The sequence below is a fragment of the Castor canadensis genome, chromosome X (assembly GCF_047511655.1).
Source record: "Castor canadensis chromosome X, mCasCan1.hap1v2, whole genome shotgun sequence".
Taxonomy (NCBI): Eukaryota; Metazoa; Chordata; class Mammalia; order Rodentia; family Castoridae; genus Castor; species Castor canadensis.
In genome coordinates, this window is record NC_133405.1 from 53,495,840 (window position 1) to 53,512,307 (window position 16,468).

The 16,468-nt window shown below is 38.6% G+C and overlaps 1 long non-coding RNA gene across 1 annotated transcript in view; it reads right to left on the reverse strand.

Moving 5' to 3' along the window:
- Positions 1-15,614, reverse strand: part of LOC141419791 (uncharacterized) — a 31,301-nt gene extending 15,687 nt beyond the window's left edge. The window contains exons 1-2 of the long non-coding RNA XR_012444516.1: positions 15,418-15,614; positions 15,004-15,194 (exon numbers count right to left, since the gene is read on the reverse strand). This is a non-coding gene — a long non-coding RNA (uncharacterized lncRNA). The remainder of the gene's footprint in view (positions 1-15,003; positions 15,195-15,417) is intronic.
- Between the last annotated feature and the right edge of the window lie 854 nt (positions 15,615-16,468).

The window sequence follows — 16,468 nt, forward strand, 5'->3', positions numbered from 1 at the left end:
TCATAGTCAGTAGCAGTGGCTCTTGGCATGATTTCCTAAAGGGTGGGTGCACCTGAAACACTCAGCAGTTGAAACCTATGTAGGACTAACAATGATAGCCATGATTAGGGACATCTCAGCAGAGGTCATAGAGAAACCAAAGACCAACATGTAGCATGAAGAGCCTTCTCCAGTTAATTGAAGCTATACAAGCTTCACTTCTGCACCCTCCTGCCATCTTGGGGAAGGAGAAGAGAATTTGAGAAGACAGAGTCAGCCCTAATAGGAAGTTTTAACTTTGAATTCACAAGAAATTAACCTGAAAGATATTGAGGGAGCTGGGGCTTCAGAGCAAGCTGAAATGATATATAGAAAATCAAACCATTTTTTAATAACTAAGAGTATATAAATTTGTACTTCCTCCAACAAATTCATCCTTAATATTTTAAAAACTAAGATAAGGTTCTACCAACATTTCTAATTTATTATAAAGTTACTACATATATTTCATCTGGGAAAGGTATGAAAGGGAGTGAGGTGACAAGGGAGAAGTTCTCTATTAAAATGCAGATTTCCTTGAAAGTAGTTAATCTTGTAATAGTATCAGTTACTACTAAATTATTAGTTAACAAATTAGTTGTCTGCTAACACTTCAGTAGGAGTTTACAGGAAAGGAAGATAAAGACTAAGTAGTTTGGAAATGGTGACTAAAAAGGCATTGACTGTTGGTGGGAATGTAAATTAGGAAAACCAATATAGAAAGCAGAATGGAGGTTCCTCAAAAACTAAAACTAGAGCTACCATATGATCCAGTGATACCACTTCTCAACATATGTCTAGAGAATGTGCTCCAGGTTATGACAGAGCCACTTGCACACCCATGTTTGTTACAGCACTATTCACAATAGCCAATCTTCAGAAACAGAACAGATGCCCCACAACTGATGAATGGATTAAGAAAATGTGGTATATATACACAATCGAGTATTACTCAGCCATAAAGAAGAATTAAATTTTGTTGTTTGCAGGTAAATGGATGGAACTTGAAATCATCATGTTAAGTGAAGTAAGCCAAGCTTAGAAGGACAAAAGGTACATGTTTTCCCTCATATGTGGAAGCTAGACCTAAATGATAAATGTATACATAAATGATCTTATATACATATATAAACATACACATATATATGTTTATATACATAAAATAAACATATATATATGTTTAGAGAGAGAGCAGAGAGGTGGGAGAGGAAACGAGAATGATAGTGAATAATGTTGATGTACATTGCATCTGTGCGTGAAGATAGCATAACAAAATGCACTGAAAACTGTTGAATAACAAGAGAGCAGGGTGATAGAGAAAGATTGAGTAAGAGAGAGGATTGACCTGATTAAAGTACAACATGTACATGTGGGAAATAGCACAGTGAAACCCCCTTGTACAATCAATATACACATAAGAAAATGAAGGACAAGAAGGTAAAACGGGTCCTGTCTGGGGATGGGTACCAGTGGGAGGGGGGAGGATATAAGGAAAGGGTAAAGGAGGGTGAATATGGTTGATGTACTTTGTATACATGTATGAAAATTGAACAATGAATCCTGTTTAAATTGTTCTAAGAAGTGGAGGTGGGGAAGAGGGATGCGAGAGAATGATGGAGGGGGTGAATCTGTATAACTAATATATACTATAATAAAACTAGAAAATAAAAATATTTGAAGATCAATTTTCAAAAAAGAAGTGAGTATAGCTTTCTTTATATTATCTAGAGCAGCTTGAACAGTATTCCATGATGCTTTCCCTTTTCCTTAACCTGTTGGACACAGGTGGGGACTGCTCTGTATTTCTTACTGTTATTAAGGCAATGCAATGAGGTAGTTAAGAGCAAGGTCATTGGAGTCAGATAGTCCTGGGCACAAATACAAGCTGTGTCATCTGAGCTCAAAATACTAGCTGTGTGATCCTGCGACAATATTAGCTATGAGACCAATTTGGTCTCAGTTTTCTCTTCTATAAATTTTGGGAAATAATATGCACCACAAAGATGTGTTGTGAGGAGTAAATATAATGTGAAAATATCTAAAATGTGATATGTGCTCCACAAATGCTTGTTTTCTTTCCTTTGTAAAATGGTACTTGGCACCTTTCCTTTGCCTCTCCAGACCTGTTGTCTACCCTTTTCTACCCCACTTTTTATGCTGAAAGGCTGGCCTATATAGACTCCATCATTGGGTTTCCTTGTTCTTTGACTTTGTCATAGGTTAGGCTAATGGGGAGTATTAATGGGACATGAAATGGAGAAGTGTGAAGGTGGGATTATTTATTCCCCCAGCTACCTCCCTGCAGGATATCATGGGCTGATTGTGTCCCTCAATCAAAAGTCATTCCTCCAGACCTTCTTTATATAAATCTCTGTCCTAAAAGCAGCTCCTTCCTGTTACCCTACAGACCTGAGGACTCCATGATCTGTTCTTATAGTTTATCACACATTTATTAAGAGTTCCTTCATTAAACTCTATTCAAATTCTCAGAGTGAGCTTGCCTGTTTCTTGCTGAGACCCTGTTTGGTAGGTACATTCTTTTATCTTTTGTAGGTATCTATGAGCAACCAAAGAAAGACATATGCACTCTTTTTTTTTGTTTATTTATTTTTATGGTGATGGGAATTGAAAAGGCAAGCCGCTCTGCCACAGAACTCCATCCCCAGCCCCACATGTACTATTTACTTGACTCTTTCTCTTTTTAAAGGTTTGGGTTAGCTGTCCAAATCCTTGCTTTGGAATGCCGAGTTCCAATAAGAGGTCAGTTTAGTCTACTGAAAAGAACACTAGGGTAAGGGCTTTGGTCTGTTTCTGCTATTAACTCTCTGTGAGCTTGGGCAAGAGACATAGATCCTCTGTGGGTCTGAGTTCTTTTGTAAAATGAAAAGTTTGAATTAGATGACTTCCACAGTACCTTTTGGTGTTTACTCCATAGTGACTAAAGTTTTCCCTAGTAGAGTTTAGAGTTGTTGCAGACATTCCTTTGATGTTAACTCACTTAGCTTTCCATAAATGAAAGGAGACTGATGCACCTCCCAACCTTCTTTAGAAAGAACGTAAGGAAAGGGGGGCGGAGGAGAGAGAGAGAATAAATCATTAAAAATGATAAGTGAAGCTTTTAGAACCTTCCAATCAATCTCTCTGCCCTCAGATTGGTAGATTAAGGCTTTTGACATCTGAATGATTTATTATGACTTAAAGTCCATACTTACAGCACTTCAGCTTAATTTCTTCACAACAACAGGAGGCAATGGAAGGAGACAGATGATAGGCAGGAAGCAACAGACCAGTCACTGAAGAAATGGGAGCTTAAATGATGATTTTTCACCTGGACTTGGCAGGCATCAGAATTTTTTGCTGTAGTTGTTTGGTTTGGATAGTTCTATGAGAGCGGGGGTGGGGGTGGGAGGGGAAAGTAGAGAAGGAAGGGACTATGTACACACATCAGGACAAAAGGAAGAACCATCAAGGCTTATGGAGAAGAATATAACATGAAGGGAGCAGTTTGGGAGAAAGGAATGATACTGTAGATTGAGGTCTATTTTGTTCTAGTCGACTTCCTAATGGGTTTTACATACATTTTAATCATTTAATCATCACAACATCTATGTGAGATAGAGATTATGATAATTTTACACAAGGAGCTCAGAGTGGCTGAGAAAATTTCCCAGGTTTATCCAGCTTTATCAATGAGGTGAAAAACTAGGATTTGAACCTAGACTTATTTGGTTTTAAGGCTCATCCTTCTAGAAATTGCTAAGGAGTGATGCTATGAATTGCATCTGGCAATTTCAGCTTGTACAGATAGTTTAAAACCATTCACCTCTTCATGAACTATTAAATGTGTATAGTTGGACTGCTATATTCACAGGTTCCATTATCTGCAGATTAAACCAACTATGGATCAAAAATACTTTTAAAATGTGTGTCTATACTGAGCATGTACAAAGTTTTCCTGTTCTATTTATACAATACACTTTTAATAGCTATTTACATAGAATTTATATCATATTAGGGATTAAAGGAATCTAGAGGTGATTTCCATCTGATACACAATACAAGAGGATGTGGGTAGGTGACATGCAAATACAGTGCCATTTTATATAAGGGACTTGTGCATCCACAAATTTTGTGCATTGATATCCTCTTGCAGATACCAAAAGACAACTTTGTTAGCTAATGTGTCAAGAAATTTTCTGTGTACTGGTATACAGCAGTGAAAAAGTGAGATGAAACCTCTGCTGTTACCGAGCTTACTTGCTAGTGGGGTAGACAGATAGCCAACAAGTACATAAGTAATTCAATCTAATTTTCTGATAATCATGTGTTTTGAAGACGATTAAAAAAAGAAATTGCCAGAGAGGTGGTCAGACGTAGCTTCTCTGAAGAAGTGATATTTATTTGAACTAAGTCTAGAATGACTTGGAAGCTGGCCTGCAAAGATTAAGAGTTATAAGGAATAGAAAGGAAGCCAGTGTATAGAGGAAAATGGAGGAAGAGGACAATGACAAGGAGGGAGGGAGAGAAGGAGTTAGGGATGAAGAGAGGGAGGTAGCGCGGAAAGACAGACTGAAAGAGTACATGATTCACGTCACTCGACAGTTTATGAGTAGGTTATGTAGATCTCTGTAGGTCATAACGAAATGAAGGGTTTGAATTTTTTTCTAAGTGTGATAGTGAGCCATTAGTGCCCTTAACTTCTGTCTCCACTTAGGTCTTAGTTGAAGGATTTTCTGAGGATGAACTTGGTGACTTAGCATCTCATTTTGAAATCTTAGTCATCTCTGAGTTGAAATGGAATTTAAATAATTAATATCCTCCATGATGAAAACAATAATTAAATGTCCATTTGTACATGGCACAAGGCTCCAGTTCAGCGGTTGCCACCCCATCTGAGAAGGGTCTTGTGAGTGTGTGTCTCAGTTGTGTAGAGTGTTAGGGTGTGGTGGTATGCCTGATTATGAGATCTGGAAGATCAGAAAGGTGGGAAAGCACTACTCACAAACTTCAGCAGTCATCTACCCCATTGCCTCCCAAGTTTAAGAACCCTTACTCACTTTTCTTGGTGCTTGAGGATATTTCATAATCTACCTTCTGGTGTCACACTTGAAGGAACTGCAGCTTCCAATGAAAATGAAGGGAAGATGTTTGCATGGCTTTGAATCTTGCATAGACAATGCCGGCAAATGCACAGGATATATTTACATGATGCTGCAAGCATTTACATGATGCCTGAGTCACATGACTTGTGGAGAAAAGATTGTTCATTCAGAGCAAAATTGAGAAGGCTAATTTGATTCCTTAATTCAACCCAAGACTGTAATGATAGGGCATGTAAATAACTTGCTTACTGATAGAAGGTTTTCTCCTTTTATTGGAGGAAAAAGAAACCAGTCTTTTTGACAAGTGGTGCTAGGAAAACTGAATATTCACATGTAGAAAATTGAAACTAGATTTCTATCTCTCACACCATACAAAAATCAACTCATTGATCAAAGACATTAACACAAAACCAAAAACTGAAAACACTACCGGAAAACATAGGGGAACCACTTCTAGATCTAGGTATTACTGTCTGAATATGACACCAGTAGCTCAGAAAACAAGAGTAAGAATTGACAAATGTGGTTGCATCAAATTAAAAAAGCTTCTGCATAGCAAAAGAGACAATTAATAGAGTGAAGAGATAGACTACTGATTGGGAGAAAATATTTGCCAGCTATTGTTCAAACAGGGGATTAATATCTAGGAAATATAAAGAACTAAAAAATTTAAACAAAAATCCAATTAAAAATCAACTGAACAGACATTTTTCAACTGAGGAGGTGCAAATGGCCAATTAATACATGAAAAAAATGGTCAATATCTTTAGCCACCAGGGCAATTCAAATAGAAACTGAATTCAGATTCCATCTAATCCCAGTCAGAATGACTATCATCAAGAAAACAAAAAATAACAAATATTGGTGAGGAATGTGGGGAAGAACTTTTAGTCACTGCTGATGGGAATGTAAATTAGTGCAGTCACTATGAAAATTAGTAGGGTTGTTCTTCGAAAAACTAAAATAGAATTTCTATGTGATGCAGCCATACCACTTCTGTGAATATACCCCAAAGAATCAAAGTCAGGTTACTGTAGAGATATCAACACATTCATGTTTATTGCAGCCCTATTCACAATAGCTAAATTATGGAATCAGCCTAAGTACCCATCAATGGATGAATGAATAAAGAAAATGTGGTACATCTATATATGTACATATATCTATGTATATATATTGTATGCATATGTATATGTATATATCTACTCCATTGTATGTGTATACATACACACATACAGTGGAATTTTACACAGTCATGAAGAAAAATGAAATTATGTTGCTTGCAGGAAAATGTATGGATCTGGATGGAGATCCTCATGTTAAATGAAAAAAAAAAACCAGTCTCACAAAGACAAGTATCACATATTTTCTCTCATATGACAAATCTAAGGGGGAGAGAAGGACATGAAAGTAAAAGGGGGGGGGGGCTACCAGAAAAGGGTAAAAAGAGGAGAGGGGAGGGGAAATAGAATAATAGAGGGAGTAGATATGATCAGAGTACATTATATATGCATATGGAAATGTCATAATGAAGCCCCTTACTTTGTACAATTAATACACACTAACAAAAAATAAAAGGAAAGAGTGTTGTGAAAAGAGTGGGCTCAAGGAGTCTTTTTATATGCTGGTATTGAGGTGATTGTATGGGGGAGTTCAGTTTGTGAAAATTGATTGAGCTTATAGTTTGTGTATACTTCTATATATGCTATATACCTCAATTAAATTCTACAAAAATGAAGCAAGTAATATGGAGCCCTGAAAGGCATTTTTAATATAATAAGACCAGGATAGTAATGAACACTGGAGTGGGAATTTGGAAATTTTGGTTCAGAATAAGCTCTTCTACTATCTTATAATAATAATAATGCAGAGGTTTAAGGTGGACCCTAAAATAAAAGAAGTGAGCCAAATAGGGATAAAGAGAACTTTATTTCTGATGGAAGTGCTAGAGAAAGTGACATAGGTGTGTTTGTCAAGTGAACCCCAGAATTAGGCAGAGATACACATCTAGACACAGGAAATGCAAGAAAACTGTCATGTCACCCACAAGGGGAATTTTATAGCAGTGACTAGACTAAAGCTCATTTCCTCTAAAGGCAGATAGAGCCCTACTGGCTACTCAAGCCCTGTTCCTGCTCCTTAATCTGCCAGGCAGAATTACCTCCTCCTGAGAAAGAGAAAAGGAAAGGATGAAGAGAAGTCATCAGTGTTACGCTAATTGATGTTTCTCCCCTTGGGAACTTGGGAAGGCAAGAGAAAGTGTCCCCCAGCCTCCCTCAACTAACAAAAACAACTTTGTCTGTGATGATGATAACAACTTTGATTTACTGAGTACTTAATGAGGCACAGGGCTGTGTTTAGTCATATGTGTTTTCACATATTATCTAATTGTACTCTCACAATAACATCAGGAAATAGGTGCTGGTATTACTTCCATTTCACAGATGGAGCAACATACTTCAGATCACATAGCTAGAAAATGGTGCCAAGGACACAAACACAGACACTAAAATCCATACTCTTAGAGGTTGCTATAGAAAGTAAAGATGGGATGGGGATGTCTGAGTTTAAAAGTAAATACCACTTACTAGTTGTGTGGCCTTAGGCAAGTTACTAAAACTGTTCATTAGTTTCTGCACCAGTAAAATGTGAAATGTGTGAAATAGAGAGTAGTGGTCCTCAAAGTATGGTCCTTGCACCAGAAATACCACCATCACCTGGGAACTTGTTAAACAGAATTCCTTCTGAATCAGAAACTCTGGAATGGGGTCCAGTAATTTGCATTTTAATGAGTCTTCCAAGGGATATACTGATCTTTATGATCCACTGACCTAGATGATCTTAACCTTTTCTTCCAGTTCTGCCATTCTGATCTTTAACTTCAATGTTTCCAGTTAGCTTTTGTTCTTGCTAGGTTCCCTAGAGGAAACATTGTTTCACCCTTCAGAAGCTCTTACTGTCAGACTCATGATGTTTGGGGTAGGGGGAGGTAGTACAGAACTGCTTCAAAGAATGCCTTTTCTGATGGGGAAACCATAGTATTTTAGTCTCTTGGGAAAACCTGGAACTGCGGGCATGTTAGCCAGACAAGATTTGTCAGAGCAGGAGCAGGACCTGGGAGGGAACACCAGGTTAAGGCTACAATTTGGAGCAGTTAAAGGGTACCTTAAAACATGCATTTGCATTATATGGCAGAAGATAAAGTCCTCATTAACACCTCAACACAGCTAAGGGCTAATATTTGGTAATTACATGAAAGGGTTTTTACCAGTTGTAAAAATAAAGGGAATTATTAATTAAGAAGAACCCTGAATTAGACCCTTGGGCAAACCATAGGCTTCCAATAGGTCAACATATGGGTTTATAGATGTCTATATAGTGTGATTTGAGAGGTGTCATTTAACATCTTAACATAGATTAATTTTTCAGATGACTAGCTGTTACCTTGATAATTCAAGCAGGGCCCTGACATATGGGACATGGCATAGGAAAGTTTTGCCTCGATGTTGAAGGTGAGAGAGAACTTCAGGGATTAAGTAGTATAACATGTGTAAAGTACCTGGCACCATCCTTGACATGGAGAAAGTGCTTAATAAAAAAATTGAGGTAAGAGTGTCTGGAAAAATTAAGAGCATGGGGTACTGCTTAGGGAGCACAGTTTGGAGGAAGGCCACTGAAGTGCTAAGTCATGATGAGGGACATGTTGGAAAGCAGAAGGTAAGAGAAGAGAATGAAAAGAGGTGGGGGGTAAGCAAGTCAATTTGGCTGACCTGTTGAGGACCATAAGAGCTGTTCAGAGGTCTTTATAGCATCTTCATGTTCAAATGTATAGGAAGGCCATGAAAAATAGTCTGGCTTGATTTATAGTTAAGGAGGTTATTTTTAAATCTTAATTTTCATTTTAAGCTGCCTTGGAATTGTCCATGCCACATAGAAATCATGCAGGTCAGTAACCTGTTGGCATAAGAAATCATGTTCTTTTCTCTGGACCCTCCTGGCAGAATAATAATATACTGCAGCAAAATCCAGAGAATTATCATGACTCATGTAGGTTTCTTTAAAAAAAAAAAAAGACAATGCTTAGCTGTATTAAAGAAACAACATTTTAGGTCAATGCTTTTCTTGGATGGAACAAAACACTGCCTAACACTGGATCAAGGCTCACTCACTAACTATGTGTGTGACTTGGGAATTTTTAATCCCATTCCAAGTGAACCTTTCATCTCCAGAGGGAAGATGTCTTCTAAGACCCTGCTTTGGATTTCTAAATCTTTAGTACTCAATAAGCCTGCGTGCTATCTTCTTCCTCCCTACAATGGCCCTCAGCTCTACTGGCTGCTTTCAATAGGTAAGAGATTGCTATAATTGGGTACAGACTGTAATCATGAATGCATAAAAAGCAAGACAGGCCCCACACACCAGTTATCATCATCATCAAACCCTGCCACATCCTAGGGAAACAGAACAAGGACTTCAGGAAGGAATTATGTCCTGATTCTAGATACCAAAATGTCACATTGTGTTGGCCTATTCCTGCAGATGTTGTCAAGCAAGAAGCATCACGAGACATTAAAAATTCTCTTTGTGAACTTGGAGTGCCAAGCATCAAGCTTGCCTCTCTCTAGAGTTACAAACTGGACTGCTGGCTGGTCCCTTCCATTCTCCTTCAACTCTTTGATGTGAACCAAAGCCAAGGGCGGGGTTCCTTGGCTCACCAGCAGTCTTTCATCTGGCCTGTTCACTGGGCTCCTCCAGAAATGTCTCTACAAAAGTTACAACACAACACCATGACTTGTTCTTCTCAAAAACTGGCTGCATGGCAAATGAAATTTAAAGGAACTCTTTAAGTGATTTCTAGGACTTTGTCTGGGAAACTGCATAAAACTGTTTTAATTAGGAGTACATACTACTTTGTAGAGTTTTAAATTTGCTTTATATTTGTTATGCTTCCAACTCTCTAAGTCTTTTCTTCCCCAGCAACTGCTTTAATTCAACAACAGTTTCCCTCTCTTGGGTCCCTAGTTTTCTTTCTGGCTTGCTCCCTGTCCTCTGCAGCCACAAGTCACTTGGACAGAAACCTGTGCTTATGAGACACCCTCCTTCATGTGCTGCCATTTCTCCATGCCTGCCAGCCTATTCAGAGTTCCTGCCACTTCTGCCTCTGTCTTTAGCCTCATTTTATACGTCTTTGAGATTCTGGGAGCATCATGAGTCACATAACATGTGTGAAAGACATTTTAGCTTTAAGAAAGAATAGGGTCCATAAGAGCAAGTTTCTGAATAAATTGTGATTAGGTTGATGAATCTAAAATAGATAGGCAGAAAAATGGCTTTTGTGTTTTCCTAGAGCTGGAATGCCAATCCCAGCCTTCTACCTTTTAAACCTAGATGACCATTATAGATACTGTTTCTGCACAAGTTAGCCCAGACATCTTCACCCTCTCTGTGAAGCCTTCTAGCAACTGGCTACTGCTTTACTGGTGTTCTTTGCCTTTTTACACACCACTAACAACAACTAACATTCATTGAGTACTTATGTGCCAGGCACTTCACATGCATTAACTCATTTAGTCCTCACAATAATTCTATAAGATAGGCACTAAATTATACTCCCCATTTTACAGACAAAGAAATGGAGGCACTGGTAGTTTAAGCAATTTACATGAAATTATACAGTTAGGAAGTGGCAAGCTGGAATTCAAATCCTGTAAAGTCTATACTCCAATGCCTTTCCCTTCCCTATCATAGCCAATGTAGCACTTATTGCCACTAGTGTAATTATCCAATTACTTGTCTGAATCCAAAACTGTGTTGAAAACTATGTGCAGGGCAGTGGTGATGTTTTATGCCTTTCTGTATCTCTAGGATATGGCATAGTGTTTGGTGGAAAATAAATTCTCAGTAAGAGTGAATGAATGAGTGAATGATTTTACTGAAATAGAAAGTATAAGAATTTTAGAATCAGAAGACTTGGATTTGAATCCTGGGTCTACCTGTATGATCTTGGTAAAGTGATGTAATTTTTAAGTCTCATTTCCTTGTTTGTGAAATAGAAATAAAAGATATTGCACACCCTCATTCTAAGGATTAAGATAATATTTTTAAAGTACCTAGCACAGTAAAGGTGTCATTACATATGGTTTTACTCATTAATTCATCCATCTATCCATCCATTCACTCACTCACTCATTCATGCTTCCAACAAATGCTTATTAGGCAGGCATGGTGACACTCACCTCTAATTCTAGCACTCGGGAGGCTGAAGCAGGAGTATTGTGAGTCTGAGATTAGTGCGGACTATATAACCAGACCCCATCTCAAAACAAAAAGTAAAAGAAGAAATAATTATTGAGCACAGATATATTCCAGGAACTATATCATTTGTTAAGCATACACTGAACAAAACAGAGCTTCTACCTTTTGGAATTATATTTTAGTCTAGGAAGGGGAAAAACAAATGAGTAAAAAAGTCAAGATACATATAAAATTTATAAATAAATTAATAGGGAGTAACTGGAGGGCTGCTCCATGCATATAAGATATTCAGGAGAGGACTTATAGGAGCAATGCTGACATTGAGGCTTGAAGGATGAGGGGGAGCCAGCTACATGAAAAGCCAAGAGATTCTTATTCCAGGAAGAGAGAATAGTCAACATAAAGGCCTTGAGTTTAGGAGATCAGTGTTCAACGAAGAGAGAGGAAGCCAAGATGGTTAGTACCTGGTAAGTGAAGAGGAGAGGGGAAGAAAATGAAGTTGGAGAGACAGGTAGAGGCCAGATGATTGAGATCTTCCAGTCCTATTAAGGATTTTGGATTAATCTAAATGCAGTAGGAATTATAGCTGGATTTTAAGCAAGGGACTGGCAGAAAGTTATTTATATTTTTGAAAGCCTACTTTAGTTATGGTGTACTGTGTAGATTTTAAGGGGCAAGAATAGAAGGGAACCCAGTAAGCAGATTATTGAAGTAGTCCAGGTGATAAACTGCAATAGCTGGGACTAGGGTCCCAGCAATGGGGATGGAGAGAAAATAGTCATATTTGAGATATTTTTTAGGGATAGAACTGTCATAACTGGATGTTGGAGATGGTGGAAATGGAGGAATATAGAATGACTCCTAACTTTGGGCTTGAACAACTGAGTGGATGGTGGTATATTTATTGAAACAGGGTGGTTGGGAAAGTATCAGACTTGGGGAAAAAATAAGAGTTATTTTTAAGATGAATTAAGCTTGTCATATCTACTACATACCAGAGGAAGCATCAGACAGTTGGATACATGAGTTTGGAAGTTGTGATGACTCACTTTATGTCAACTTGTCTGTGTTAAGGGATGCCCAGATAGCTGAAAAGACACTATTTCTGAGTGTGTCAGTAGACTGAGTTAAAGAACATCTATCCTAACCTAATATGAGCAGATGTCATCCAACCCACTGGGGGCCTGAGTTTAAAAAAAGGCAGAGGATGAGTGAATTATCTTTTACTTCTGAAGATGGGTCACCCTTATTCTCCTGCTCTTAGCATCAGAGCTCCTGGTTCCTGGGCCTTTAGACGCTGGATTATAACCCTTATGTTTCAGTCCTTTGATCTCAGAATGAGAGTTATACTACTGGCTCCCCTGGTTCTCAGGTCTCCAAGCTTAGACTAAATTGCTCCATTGGTCTTTCTGGTTCCTCAGCTTGAAGATAGCATATGGTGATACTTCTTAGACTATATAATCATGAGTCAAATTTATAACAACCCCCCTCTCATCTCTCTCATTTCTCTCTCTCTCTCTCCCATCTTCTATTGGTTCTGTTTCTTTGAGGAATCCTGATTAATGCAAAAGTCCATGAGAGAGGTCAGAGGTGGGAGATATCAATTTATGAATCACTTACCTATGAGTAGCATTTAAGATTATGGGAATAGATGAGATTGCCTAGGCAAGAGTATAAGTAGAGAAGATAGTAACAATGGTAATAGTGATGATAATAATTATAAAGATAATATTAATAATGAGCAAGTATATAGTGCTAGGTACTTTTCTAAGTGCTTCATATCAACATTAGCCAATTTAATCTTTAAACAACCCCATGAGGTAGGTACTATTATTATTCTGACTTTACAGATGAAGAAATCCATCATGAGGCCTTGATGGATTTAGGCAAATTGTCCAATTTCACACTAGGTCAGTAGAAGATAGGATTCAAAACTAGGCAGTTTGACTTCTAAGTCTGTTCTCTTAACTACTGTGCTATTATTGACTCTCAGAAGAAGAAAGACCAGAATCAAGCTCTAGAGCTCTACATTTGGAGGGCAGGAAGAGTAAGCTCCAGCAAAGGAGAAGGAGTAATAGTATGGTGTCATGCCAGCCAAGGGAGTAAAGGATATCAATAATAAGAAGAATTAACTGACTCCAGTGACTCACACCTGTAATCCTATCTACTTGGGAGGCTGAGAGCAGGAGGATCATGGTTCAAGGTCAGCCCAGACAAAGAAAGTTCTCAAGACATTTCAATGAAAAAATGTTGAGAGTGGGGTGCACGCCTGCCATCCCAGCTATGACAAGAAGCCTAAAATAGGAGGATTGTGGTCAAAGTTGATCTGGGCAAAAAAAGCAAGACCCTAGCTCCAAAATAACCAGAGGAAAAAGGGCTGGAAGTGTGGCTCAAGTGGTAGAGCATCTGCCTAGCAAGCATGAATTTCTGAGTTCAAACTCTGGTACTACCAAAAAAATAAAAAGAAAAGAAATAAAAAGAAGGATGTGTTTATGCATATTAAGTATTTTTGAGGCAAAAAGTAAGAAGATGGAGAGGCTTCCACTGGATTAATCAATATGAAGGTTGCTGGTGTCCTGACAAGACCAGTTCCCTTCCTTATTGGTGTCCACCATTTTCCGAAAGACTCCCCTCTTCAGTCACTACGTTTCTTTGTTAACCTTGGTAACTCCCATTAGTACTATAATTGACTTCTCTAGCTATGGATTTCATATGTCACTAGATATGCACAATTAAATCACTTTAGTTTCCTATAAGGTATATTCTGAGTGCCATTTTATATTTGAACTTTTATCTCATTGTCTTATTTTGAAATGCCACAGTCTAGTTTCCTTGAGTTTTCATATTTCTTCTGGAGATACTTTCCTATGTCATCAAAGGAGTTGCATAAGAGGCTCTCTCCTTAGTCCCACTGTTCCCACTTCCTTAGCTGGTTGATTTAGAGTGGGAAAGGAGTAAGGTATTCTAGCTGTTTCTGAATAATAAACTCCAAAGTTATGTTACTAGGTGATTCTGATGTACAGCGGTCCTTCCCTACTGTTTCTATGCTTGAGTAATCAAGAGATAGTATCTGAAGGCTAAATCTCCCTCCAGCAAGGTTAATGATTCCTACTAGGCAGTTTAGAGTAAGGACAGGTCACATGACTAGTGCCTCTAATTAGCCCCTCTGCAAGCTCTTGTCTAGATTCCTTATTTAAGGCACAGTGGTACTTAAAAAGGGTGCAATTCATTTCCACCAGTGTGTTTGAACACATCTGAATACATCAAAAGGAAGCCATTTCCAGACAGAGTCCTCTTGAACAGTGCTGCCTGAGGAGGGTGAACAATGGCACACCTCAGCCTCAAAAGGACAAGACACTTGGAAAGGGATCTTCCCCTTGCTCTCTGATGAGGAAAAGCAATGCCCTCAATAAGATGTCATAAGCCTGTGGATTCTCTGTCAGGCTCGAGAACAGATGGCATGAGCAGAGCAGGAGATTGACAAATGCTTATCACTATTTCTCACTAACTTTCTCAAAACATGGCAACATTGGCCTTCCCTGGAGATCTCAGTTAAGGCATTGCTTTAAATGAGAGCAGTCAGAGAGCTGAATTCATGAAGAATTCACAGAGCATTCATAGAACTCACCGTGCAGAGTTTCTCAGGGAGCTGAGTTCCTCACTTGTGTCTGCTATTCCATATGGGATTTGGAGCTCTTAGGGGTCAAGAAGTTAAAACCTGTGGATTCTTCACACAAAAATGTCTTCCTCCTATAGAAATGGTTCAGGCTGAATAGCTACTCCAAAACAGTTTTTGATTTTCTTTGTATTTTGTTGATCCTGTAGAAACATAGAATTCCTGAGCATAGGCAAAGGAAGGGTAATCATCAATATTAAAGACTCCAGTGGAAAGGAATGAATAATAGGAAGGTCTGTGATTCTGGAACAGAAGAATTGATTTGCAGACTGGTGACAGGACAAAGAGGCTGGGAAGGGAGAGATTTTGAAGACAGCTAGAGAAAAGCAATTTAGGATGGTGAGAGGAGTAGTGAGGCCAAATTACCTTCGAGCAGCAGAGATTAGGCAGAAGGATAGTAGCCTGAGAGGTGATGAAGAGCCACATGAGTAAGAACAAGTAAGGCCTTCACTCTTTATTTACCCCTCCTCTGTACCTAGAAGTGAGCAAGAAATGATTCTCTGGACTTTTATTCCATCCAGAGCTAAAAGCAAAGAAGTACATGAAGGGAACAGAAAGAAAGACAAAGGGGCTTTGCCATTAGACCAGAAATAGAAACATCCAAAACTTTCCACTGGAAAAACTTGGCAGGATCTGACCCTCGTGGGACCTTAAAGGAATGTCAGTTTAACTCTTATTGGCCTGCGTAGTGTAAGGGTGTGGTGTGCTTGGAAGAGCTTGCTGTCCCGGGAGAGAAACGTGACCGTGAAAAGTTACTTTGCTATGTGGGGAGTTGAGGATGGACTATTCCCTTTTTATTTTTGTAAACTACTTCAGACTTGCTGGAAACTTGTGATCACAGTGAAATTTGTCTCAAGGACTGCTCTTCACCTCAACCAAGTCCCACCCTGTCCATGATGACTTTACCGTCCTCTGAGTTTCCAGGGAGAATATATTTTTAACAACAAGTAATCAGTTTTTATGGACCTCTGCCTGGAATTTAAGTTTAGAGTTAGATTCTTTATAATAAGGACTGCTTATTGGCCAAGAGTTATACCCAAGCAATAATCGATGGATGAGCCAATGTAGTTCAACCTGAAGACAACTGACCATGATTTTCCAGAGTGCCATCAGAGCTTTTGAGATTCACCCTAAAGGAAGTGAGTGATGAAATAGTGCTGGAACAATTTGTCTGGGTCCCAGGAGTTTTGTGCCTAAAGGATTAATTCTGCCCTCAAAATCCACTCAAGCCAGTAAAGTTGAGGATTAAAGGGTAAGGTTTCAGGGTCATATTCCTAAAAGTACACACTTCTACCATCTTCTGGCAGATGACTAAAACCGTTTTAGAATGGGACAGAGCCTTTTATTCCATAATCCTTCTTTGACTCTTCCAACCTTTCTAATGTGGTCACAGTTGCCCAGAGGTGTTAGATCCTTT